The sequence below is a fragment of the Gouania willdenowi genome, chromosome 22 (assembly GCF_900634775.1).
Source record: "Gouania willdenowi chromosome 22, fGouWil2.1, whole genome shotgun sequence".
NCBI lineage: Eukaryota > Metazoa > Chordata > Actinopteri > Blenniiformes > Gobiesocidae > Gouania > Gouania willdenowi.
Genome location: NC_041065.1, coordinates 9,445,116 through 9,456,764, shown reverse-complemented (window position 1 = coordinate 9,456,764; position 11,649 = coordinate 9,445,116). Strand labels below are relative to the sequence as shown.

Here is an 11,649-nt window from a genome sequence, read left to right as displayed (position 1 = left end):
TAAAATTAATTTGAGAAGAGTCATTGATACATTTGATACATAAACTAAATTGCTTTCATATCAGTAGACTCAATGAAAATGAAAACCAAGGTAAAAACTAGTTTAAAAATATGAAGGAGGAAACCTGTGTCTTGTAGATTTTCGCAATTGAGCCATTAAGCAAGATTGTTGTGACTGTTTTTTTTTTTTTTATTTATTTAGTAAAAAAAATAAAACAAAGTTGGTTTGGTGGCTGAAAATTGTCAAAAATATTTAATTTCTTTAGATTTAATATTGATTTGGCATATTTTGTATGATAAAACTAACCTGTACAGCCTTTCTTCTCATCCCACAAATACATGCTTCTTACAGATTTACAATGTAAAGTTTCCACAATTTAGAAATAACTACACTGTTATATTATCAATGTGCAGTGTCAGGAAGGGCATCTGACTTAAAAGCTATGCTAAAACCTAAACATGCAATACAGAAATAATGTAACCCAGATTTCCTTACTATTTGTTTATAGTTTGCATTATTGACAAATATGAGTTCTAGTTTCAAAGAATGGATATGAACAAATGTTTTATCTGACCCTTAAACCCTTGATCATGCATCCACGCCTTCAACTCTGGTTCATTCACAGAGTTAAAAAACATACCTTTGTTTTTCCCTCCTCCATCGTCATTGATATTCAGTGACGCAAAACATTCCTGCAGATGATGAGAACCAAATTCCTGACTGTGTGGGATCGGTGACATAACGGGCCAATGCTTCACAGTGCCAACTGGTTCACAGGTGAAAATCTGCTGTCACCATAGTGACTGCGGGGCCGTACTGGTTAGGGCTGTGGAACAGTGTGGAAAGGCCAAATAACTTTACAGGACTTCAGTAGCCAATTATTCTTTGTCCAATGTATGTTTTTTTTTGTTTCTATTTAATATTTTAGTGAGTATTTCAGCAAAGGGATCACTTGCTAAAGTTGACATGGGATGCTCTCTATAAGATTTTGCATGTTTTCATTGTGTTTTATCTGTTTTAATTGGCTAATCAGTTTTTCTTCAACATCAAAACAAGGTGCACTCGGTCACAGCTTAACAAAGCATCAGCCCTTCACACTGGCCCTCGTTCTTCAATGACTATAAACGCACCTTAACAATGAGTCTCTCTTGCTGGGACTTCTTTAGAAAATGCTCACCTTGACTGAGGTCAATTTACCTCAGGAGACACTTTTGTGTTGATGGGTAATCTTATACCACACAAAAGAACCATAAAATGTTTGGGAATAATAACAAAGACTGCTGCGGAAGAGTAAAACAACAGATGCATGACAACAGAAAAAATAAACTTATTTTAGCACGGTGGCTCCCAGAGTAAAAATCAGACCATTTCTTTAGTATTTGTGATTGAGTAAGGGGCTGGCAATAAAAGAATTTTTCTTCTCCTTGCTCTTTCTTGGACATGGAATGAAACAAAGTTGAATATTCCCTGTGAAAAATTGTGATCTTTACCATGACTGAATGAAAATAAATAAAATGAAGTTCATATGAAGAATTTTGCCTCAGTGGTGGCAGCTAGATAAGCTTTATTTCCCCAAGGGCTCCCAAAATTGAGATCTGAGAAAGTTTCCTTTTATTAGAAGAGTGCGTGTGCAGAGCCCATTTCTTCTTAACGCGCTGTAAAACCCAGGTACAGTTTAAAAACAGCACAAGGAATTTAACTTGGTAGTTGGAGCGAAGGACACACATCAAGGCGGCTATTTGCGACGAAAAAACAGGATAGATGAGGGGAAAAGGCAGGTTTTAAACTGAGTTCCCTATTAGGGAGGACAGTGTAAAACTAGGAAAAAAACTTCCTTGCATACATGCACAAAGCAAAAAACCAGTTGCGTCCCTAAATCCTTTGGTGACGCAGTTTCCTCCCCTGCTCCGAGAAATTCACTAAGATTGCAGCAATGATTAGCGCTCGTGCAGAAGTGGTGGAGACCGCCCTATTTAAATGAGTGTTTTGCTCATTCAATGTGGAGAGGTGAGTGCACAGAAGCACACAATGACATTTGAGGAAGTTCAATTGGAGGCAGATGGACTTCTTTTCTGCTGCACAAACATTTAATAATGTAGAAAACGAAATACTAAATTTTTAATCTAAATATTAAGTCTAAATCTAAATGTGAAATCTAAATATTAAGTCTCAATCTAAATGTTAAATCTAAATCTAAATGTTTAAATCTAAATCGAAATGTTAAATCTAAATCTTTAACCCAGGACCTCTGGAAAATATTGGGCATGACAAAGTGTGAATGTGGTTATATTGTCAAAAATAAGCATAAATTATGATGAAAAGAGGTTAAAAGTGACTATAATGGGTCAACATATTTGACATTAGGTTGGAAAAGTGGTGAAAATGTCTTAAAAGTGGAAAAAAATTGCAGAAAAGGCATTGATTTTTGATAGAGAAGTGGCAGAAATAGGAGTAATGTAGCTAAATGCATTAAAGGGAGCAAAACTATGGCAAGAAAAAGTGATGAAAAACGGTCAAAATTAAGTTTGATGTAGTTGCAGAAAAAGGGTAAAAAAAGAAAACAAAAATGTGCTCAAATTGTTAAAAAAAATATATTCTTAGTTTCTTAAAGACATCTGGCGATCCCCTCCCAGTGTCTTGAGACCCCAAGGTTGAGAACCCCTGGTCTAAACTAGATAGTGAGGTGGTAATCTCCCAATCGTGTGTGATGCACACTTGGCCAGTAGACTTTGTCCTCACCAATGTGGGTAGAGATTTCCAAAGATAGCTTTCCTAAGGAGATTAGTGCACAGGTAGGGAAGAGACATGAAGGATTATCTGTGGACAGTCAACCAGCATAGACACTGTAGCAGCAGAGACAAAAAGCTGACTGAAAACTAAAATGTCTAAGGACAAGCTGGAGAGCCTGGTGAAGCGCATGGAGGAGACGCTGTCTGAGATGGAGCACCTAAAGCATCACTGCGGGAAGCAGAGCGAGGAGTTGAGCCAGCTGGTGGTGGAGCTCCGGAGGGAGAACCAGGAGCTGGTGGAGAAGTACAGCCAGCTGTCTGTGGAGATGAAGGAGGCCAAGGAGGTTATAGAACAACTACAGGACACCAAACATGCTTTCAATGCCAAAGAAAGGCAGGCTCAGAAGCTCAGCAGGCAGCTCTGAGGACCCACAGACACCTGACGTGGAATAACAGCATCATGGATGAAGACAAGACCGGACACGGCAGTGGGAGAAACTGCTTGTTGCAGAACATTTCTAAAGACTGGGTGGGCACTAGGCTTAACTGGGCATGGCTCTATTCTCTATTCCCCCTGACTGAGCAGATGTGTACATTTTTGTTGATGGGAGGAAAAAATGTAAAGCTTAGTAATTTAGAAGTAAAAATGAATCTTGTGGCTTAGAGATCCCTTTAAATCCAGGGTTAGATTTGCTGTAATAAGCAGTGATCTAAACTAAAGGAAACATGGATGTGGACACGTCGGAGCTGAAAGCGGGTGATAATTGTGCACAAGACAAGACATGCTCATTAGGTTTCTATATAAAAGTACAACATTTCAAAGGAAATAGAATGCTGTGTCCTGTAAAGGTTATACACAAGGTAATATCTTTAAGTGGGTGTTAGTAAAGGAGCTGCTAAAAATACCTGATTATCCCTTTCTGCCTTCAACCCTCTGAGATATTTGACTTAAAGGACCCTCCCTTTACCCAGAGTACAGAACATGGACAACACATGGATCTGAGCAGTGTTATCATACACATCGTGCTAATGCAATAATGACTTTACTCTGCATATTCTCAACAGATATCTGTATCTTCTGTGATGTTTACAGATCAAATCAAAGTCAATAGAACCTGTTGGGCTTTCTTTACGCTCAGACTGACATTAGGTGAGGTTTCCTGATGACTTTTTTTTATCAACAAAATGTAATTGAATTCAGTCAAGATATCAAACTGTTTGTCAAACATTGATAATATTAATACAGAAGAATTCATTTACTTGTGATAAAATTTTAGTTGCTAGTTGACACTGTTATGTTTTTTTTTTGTCTGTTTGCTCGGATTACGTTGTGTCTATGCACAAAGCATTACTGGGTTGTTTAAAAAATGGTTTGGTTTTCTTAACACCAAAACATCAGTGCAAAATGTTAATCTTCCCTGTTCAATAATTATAAATAGAAGATATATTTATTAGTATTCTTTTAGGTTAGAGTCGTCTCTTTTCTTTTACAGTGAAACCATCATTTCAACTTGTTTTTGTTTCAATTTAATGTGGGTATCAGTCTGTCAGAGCTGTTTCAATGGACAACCTAGGGGTGGAGGGATGGATGGAACAAACAAGATCTTCTACACAAAAAAAATAACATCAACAATGTTAATGCAACAACATCATTAAGAAAAGAGACAGACAGACAGACAGACAGACCAGTGTACTTGTTTAGATTATTAGATCAATAGTAATTAGATCAATAGTGATTAGATGAATAGATTAAACACTGAATTAAGCACCTGGGTTTGCAGTCCTTAAGTCTGAGACTCCTGCTGGTGTGAAATGTGATTAGCAGTTTGTTGATGAGCTCCAGAACCACAGCACTAAGGGCTCTATTCTCCCATGTGCGTAAGTCCAAAAAGGAATGCAGCAGCACTGTTTTTGGCTGTGTGCTATTCTCCCCCTGTACTTAAGTCAGTCGCTACGCATCTGCATCCCAGTCCACTGTGATGGAGCAGCCCTGAAATGTGGGTGTTCCCATTCAGATCTGGCTTTACGCGCATTCTCCGGTGTGCGTAAGTCTTTTTCCTCTGACGCGCTTCTAACGCTGGAATAAGTGCAGCGCCCCGATAAGATGAAACAATATATTGCAATAGAAATATGGACTTAGTTACATTTGAAGCCACACAGACTCGTGCGTCGGGCAGCAGCAGCTGTGATCACTCAGCTGCTGCTGATTAAAACACTGACAGACGCAGACTTCTGTCCACGCTGGTCACAGTGTTTCAACTGTTTTCATATTATGTCCAACGTAAAGTCACAGTTTGATCCACTACAGAGTGAAACAAACTGTCATATGCTGATGAGGATGGACCAGAAACTGTTCCCACACATATTTTAATGAGGCTCAGCTCAGGTCGTTTTAAACAATTGATATCTAAAACTGCATATTTAAGAAGCCACTACAAACCTCCCTCTGTATTAAAGCAGGACGCTCTGCGGCCGCGCTATTTCCTCATATCTCCAGCACATCAAACTCGGTCACGCTTTACAGCGATGATGATGATGATGATGATGATGATGATGATGATGATGATGATGATGATGATGATGATGAAAGTGATAATGATCAAGGAGAGAGATTTTAACGGTGACTCAGTCACACTGCAATAATCTGATCAATGATCTGATCAAATCAACCTTACATTGTTTATCAATTAAGGTATTTCAAATTAAAAGTGAACTTTATCATTTTCACGGATTTCAATGACATTTACAAGCATTGGGAAATTCCATGTTCCGTGATTTCTCGACAGCCCAAAAAAAATGACATCGCTGCCTCCTTTCCTTCATTCACACATACGCGCTTTGTGGCTCCTTACGCGCGGTGGGCGTGTCAGCAGCCTGGACCGGGGAATACGCATAGGAGAGAAGCGCGTAACTGCAGGCGCGCTAAAAAGCGCTTAAGTCCAGAAGGGGAGAATACCCCTAAGTGATTTGGAGACAAGAAGCAAGACTTTAAAGTCTATCCTCATGCTGACATGGAACCAGTGTACAGACCTTCAATTCAATTAATTCGATTCAAAGAACTTTATTTGTCCGTACTTTTGTGACAGAGCATAAGTGCTACAAAGAACCCTAAACAACTATATAAACACATGACACATCTCACATACCATAAATTGCAGATAAAAAACTCTGGAAAAGGTATCTTCCTGAAAAGCTGCAAGATGCAGTACAATATTTGAGGTGGTTCAAAAAGGCTCAGCATTAAAAAGGCTTGGCATTCAAAAGCCTGATAGATATGGGCACGAAACTTGACTTTGCTCTCTTGGTCCTGAAGGTGAGAGACCTTTACTATATATCTGACCAGAGGAGAGCACACCATACTGACTGTTCAATGTGTGAGTGGCGTCTGAAGCTATCTGTGTTCCTTTTAATTTGGTTCTCTGGTTGTAGATGCTGACGAGTGGTTCTTGCTCCATACCAATTATTTTGCAGACTTGGTATTTGGTTCTAAGGCTAAATGAAGCAAAAGGTAATGATTGACATTTTCAGTTATCCTGCATAGCAATTGATTAAAAAAAGAGGCAGAGCATGTTGGAAATATTATCATCTGTAGCCAGTGCTAGATTTGGCTGCATTTAATAATCCACAGGAAGAATATGTTGTCTGAACCACGAACTAGGCAGTTGCAGCAAAACTGCATCCAAGCCTACTTAGGCCAAACCTACTTAGCAGCTGGTTTGTTTGTTCCAGGCCAAAGCCGGGGTAAACAGCTGATTGCTGACAGTCTAAAAAAACGGTTTCATTGTGTATGTTCGGCTGGTGGAGCTGCACGTCCAGAGCGGATGGTTTGTGGGCTCAGAAGTGGGCGTTAGGATGCCGGTTAGCAAGTAGTGGGGGTTGACTGCTGGGACAGAGTGTGAATCGCAAAAGGGGCACCAAAGACCTGCATAAACTATCAACGAAGTGGTGGAATGCTGCTGGGTATAATGGTATCCATGTTCTTGTCAAGGCCGAGATGGCATAACAGTGTAGAGTTTATATGCACTAAACATGAACGTAAATGAGGGATGTTTTTCCATATAAAGCAAATGTAAACATGTTATAAAGCACATAATGTTTAACCCCCCCAATGGAGTCACGGGTGACTGTGGCTCAGTGGTAGAGTGGGAAGTCCAATAACCAAAGGGTTGGGATTTCGAGTCCTGCTCTTTTTTTTTTAACAGTTTTATAAATTGGGCTCTTGTTTTGAAGTTAACCGGAAGTTCTGTCAGTATAGCACAACAGAGGGTCTCTGTAGATCTACAAAATGTCAGTATGAAATGTGTATACGTGAGTTTTATGGATCAAATGACCACATGTTGATATTCTACTTGGTCACTTTCTAAAATGCTTTCAGAACTTTCAAAGGTAGAGAATTAACTTCAGGTTTTTGTTGTTGTTGGTTTGAAATGCAGCTTGGGAAACTTGGAAGAATACTTCAGTGGAAACGCTCATCATCAGTCATCGAGGGCAACTGTGGCTCAGTGGTCGAGTGGGTAGTCCAATAATGGAAGGGTTGGGGGTTCGTATCCCGCTTGACTCAGGTCATTGTCATTGTGTCTGTGGACAAGGCACTTTACCCACATTGTCTAGTTTGAATACTGTATGTATGAATTGTGCATTAATGTTGGTGGTGGCCAGAGGGGCCGTAGGAGTGATATGGCAGCCATCCTTCAGTCAATTTGCCCCAGGGCAGATGTGGCCACATTGTAGCCTACCACCACTGACTGATGTGAATGAATAATGGATTCTGTAATGTGCTTTTAGGCTTTCACAGCCCTAGTGGTGCTGCTTGTCTTTGGTTAAAGCAGACTGTTCTTTCTGATATTGTCATGTTTGTTTTTAGACTGAAACTTTATGCTAAAGGTTTGTAATTACCTGTGACATGTTGGGATTTGAAGCGTTTACACTCAGACATGTGAGTCACTCAGTCTGTCTCTATCATTTAACAGTGGCTTAAAACAGACAGACGTCCTGTGGCAGGCAGAATACTTTGGAGACATATACATACATGCACAAACACATACAATTTTATACATAAATATGGATGGACACAGTCTCAAACAATAGGGTTGTATTTAGGAGAGAGCCCTAAATCCCACAATATACAGTGAGAGGAGAAAAAGTCTTTTTAGGAAGCATCCTGGAAGAATTTGAAGCATAACTTTGGTCTCTGGTGGTTTCCTTAAAAACCAAAAATAAGCACTTTTTAGTGTTGTTTTCATGCAGTTGACATGTTATGAATGATTCTCTCAAGTTACTATTCAAAGACTGAAGAAAAAATAACATCGACATTTCTGTTAAATCGGTGTGTGGTTCTTGTAGGGGTGTTTGCATGTGACTTCAACACAGTAAATACGCTTCCCGGCTCCGTATGTATGCTTCGCCTCAGCTCCTAGTCTCATCAAATGCAGTCAAGTGAAGAAGATGTGAGCATGAAAGTGGAAAGGACAATTTAAAAAATGTAATAAAATTAGCTGAACATACATAAAAATAAAATATAATTTTTAATTTGGTAACACTACTTGAAGTTTTATAAGGCTGACATTACGCTGTCATTAGCATGAATGAGGTGTCATGAAGGCTGCCATTAAGCGCTGTTCATTACCCTAACCCTAACTAAACCCACCAGATCCCTCAACCTAATCCAAAAAATGCCAACATAGCTCCAACATAGCGAACAACACTTAATGACAACCTTCATAACACCTTATTCATGCTAATGACAGACAATGACAGCGTAATGTCAGCCATGTATAAAATTGAGTTGAGTGTTAGCCTTTTTTTCTTTGCAGCCCAGTACCAAATGCACCACGGACTGGTAATGGTCTGCAACATAATGCCCAATCTTTCTCACAAGGGTTTGTCCACCCTACGACACAAAGCCAAAGTGTGTACACAAAGCGTTGTAACCAGATATCATTTTTGCTTCATTGCCTTGCTTTGATAGAGGTTGTCACTATTAAGCCCTTGTCCATGGTCTTTAAATATTGATGAAGATGATAAAAAAAAACTAAAACTAATAAACAAACAAAATACAAAACAAAACTTGGTTTGAATTTATATAGCGCTTTCTTCAAGGAGACTCAAAGCGCATTACAGAAGTTACAGCAACCATTATTCATTCACACCAGTAATACCAGTGGTAGTACAGAAATGTGGCTGCCATTTCACTCCTACGGCCCCTTGGACCACCACCACCACCAACATTCATTAAATGTTCTCTTTGACATAAAATACAAAGCTCAATATGTTAATGTTGTCTCTAAACATTATTGGTGTTCAGTGGGGTTTGACTTTAGGGATCCATTTTCAGCTGAAAACCAACAAAAATAACCCAGTGCTCCCATTGGAGGATGTTGTACCAGCATTACCTCCCTGCTCTGCACTGTGGGAGATCGTTCTAATGATAACGTGTAGGTTTACAGGAAAAGTGGAAATAGTTTTTCATGCTTTAACAAAAGTCTCCTCCATAGCTTGAATCATCAGGTATTTTTACAGGCTGAAATGAGAGGCTTGGTTGTGTCAAGAGGCTTCAAATGAAGAAGGTTCTCTGATTACTGTGGAGAGAGAGAGAGAGAGAGAGAGAGATAGAGAGAGAGAGAGAGAGAGAGGAGAGGAGAGAGAGAGAGAGAGAGAGAGAGAGAGGGAAGAGATATATTTACTCAGCCAGAGATCTGTCACACATTCAGAGTGCACAGTGGAACGCTCCAGACTCCAGCTAACACACACTTCTGGGACCAGGGACTCGGACACACACTCTTCTAACCACTCAGCAGGGTGGGTAAGCTGATCTGATCCTTTTTCTTTAAAGGTTTGTTAAGCAAAGCTCTGATTTCTAGTTATGTTGAAAAAAAAATTAAAAATACTTGTGCAAACAAGAAAATACCAGTTGATCAAATTCAGGACCAGTCTTTGAATAGCCTACAGATAATATAAGAAGCTATGAAAAATAGACGATCCCAATAGGAAAACCCTGGTTCTCATATTGGGATGTGTTGACCCCTGCATGGACCCTGGAGGGAAGTGAGATATACCTGTTATAGGGACTTAAACAGTTTCGGCTCCAAAAAATAAAAATAAAAAAAATGCATTGATGTCGTGGATGTTACATTACAAGTAGACAAGTACCAATTCATGATGAACGCAGAAAAAAACACAGAAAATATACACAAGAAAGATGGAGATATTTGATTTATTATAGTCTTTAATAATTTATATACATTTTGAATTTTTTTTTTTTATAAAACATGCTCATAAATTTAACGCAAACCCAATACAAACCCAAATTACTTCAAATCAAACATTTCTTCTATTTGGTCATCATCATCAACATTTGTGCTGGCGAGGGTCAATTGGCTGTAAAAGAATGCCTTTTCACATGGGTAAAAAAATAACAAAGAAAATGTTGAGAAATGCTAGACCAGAACAAAAAGTTCTAAAAATTCAGAAAGAACTAAAAAGTGAAGTCATCCTCTGTTTAGTCTCTCAAAACCAGTAAACTCAGGAATAGTGTGCATATAAAGACACACAGCTGCAGGTTACAACCATCTTAAAAAAATGATCTTATACTTCCTCACACTGACCATGAAGCCTGATTATAATCCACCACCGTTCAAATACACTCACACATTACACAGGACACAAGACCCTGCATGCCCTGCTGACTGATGAATAATGGTTAATTTGGTTGGATAAAAGCATGTTATTGCTTGAAGCTAAAAGCTTCTTTATAACCTGGTTGTAAGACACCGACCTGCAGGAATCTCACTGGGAATTTTCTAGAATACAAAGGATACTTCCAGGATTTTATTGATCATAATTGATTCGACTGTGGATTTTGTCATTTTTATATCTTCTACAAATCACAAGTTTTCATCAATTATGTTGTAAAATGACAATTATTAAGGATTTTCCAGAAACAAGTATTATTAAAAGGTCTTTCATCATTTTGAAAAATGTTTTCCTCCTACAACTTCATGTTTTGAGTCATAAGTTGAGAAACTGTCAATAAATGACATTTCCTTCTCTGCCCTACTTAGGTTCTATGCATGCTTTCACAGGTCCAGACAGAGCAGTCACGGATTACCACCACAGACTTGTTACACCTTTTACGTTGCTCAATTTTGGTCCATTTTATGTTTGATGGGTGTTTGTATGTATGTGCAGACAGGATGACTCCCAATGTTGTCATGCACTGTCACAGCTGTTGACTCTTAGTCTGGCTGATGCACTGCACTTTTCCTCCCAGTGGAAGGCTTTGGATTTAAGGCCAAACAGGCCAGAGGAGGTTTGGGCTCTTCATGTGACCTATTTCACAGGGAAGGAAATCCCCTTTTTGCCATTGGACAATAAACATGTTTGGTCATCCAAGGAGAAGAGTAATTCTGTTTATAGTCTACAAAAATATCGTAAAAGTTCCAAACTGTAGTTATCCTATCCATAATGCATGGCTGCCAATCTTAATGTTCAATCCAGCAAAACAGAGTGCCTCAAAGCTCAGTTGTTTTTACACTTCATTTCCTCATGTTTGACTCCTTCCCTCAATTTCTTTTAAAAGTGGTGAGATGTTGGAAGGCAGGAATTCAAAGAGATGTAACTAATTTATTATCAAACACAAAATACAAAACGAAATACAAAACTAACAAAGTTTGTGAAATAAAACAAAAAAGATCTCTAAAAGTCAACTATAAGGCACTGTGAACATGTGCACTAATCAGGAACACAGTAAATGAGAATAAAGACAAAATAAGCCACCTGTAAACACTCCTTAATTAGTGAGGAAAGGCAATCAGGGAGATGAGCTTCACCTGAGAGTCTAAGCGTGTCAAAGCGTGTTACAGAAACCATTATTCAGTCACACCAATCATGGTCAGCTACATTGTAGCCACAACTAAACTGG

At 38.9% G+C, this 11,649-nt stretch overlaps 1 protein-coding gene across 5 annotated transcripts in view; it reads left to right on the top strand.

The window, feature by feature from the left end:
* Nucleotides 1-9,393: 9,393 nt before the first annotated feature.
* Nucleotides 9,394-11,649, top strand: part of paplna (papilin a, proteoglycan-like sulfated glycoprotein) — a 41,740-nt gene continuing 39,484 nt past the window's right edge. For 4 of the 5 annotated variants that reach the window (XR_003672846.1, XR_003672847.1, XM_028438445.1 and 1 more), the window contains exon 1: nucleotides 9,429-9,531. The gene's annotated coding sequence lies outside the window, so the exon portion shown is untranslated. Of the gene's footprint in view, nucleotides 9,532-11,649 lie in introns of all 5 variants that reach the window. The other variant, XM_028438446.1, reaches the window with a different exon arrangement.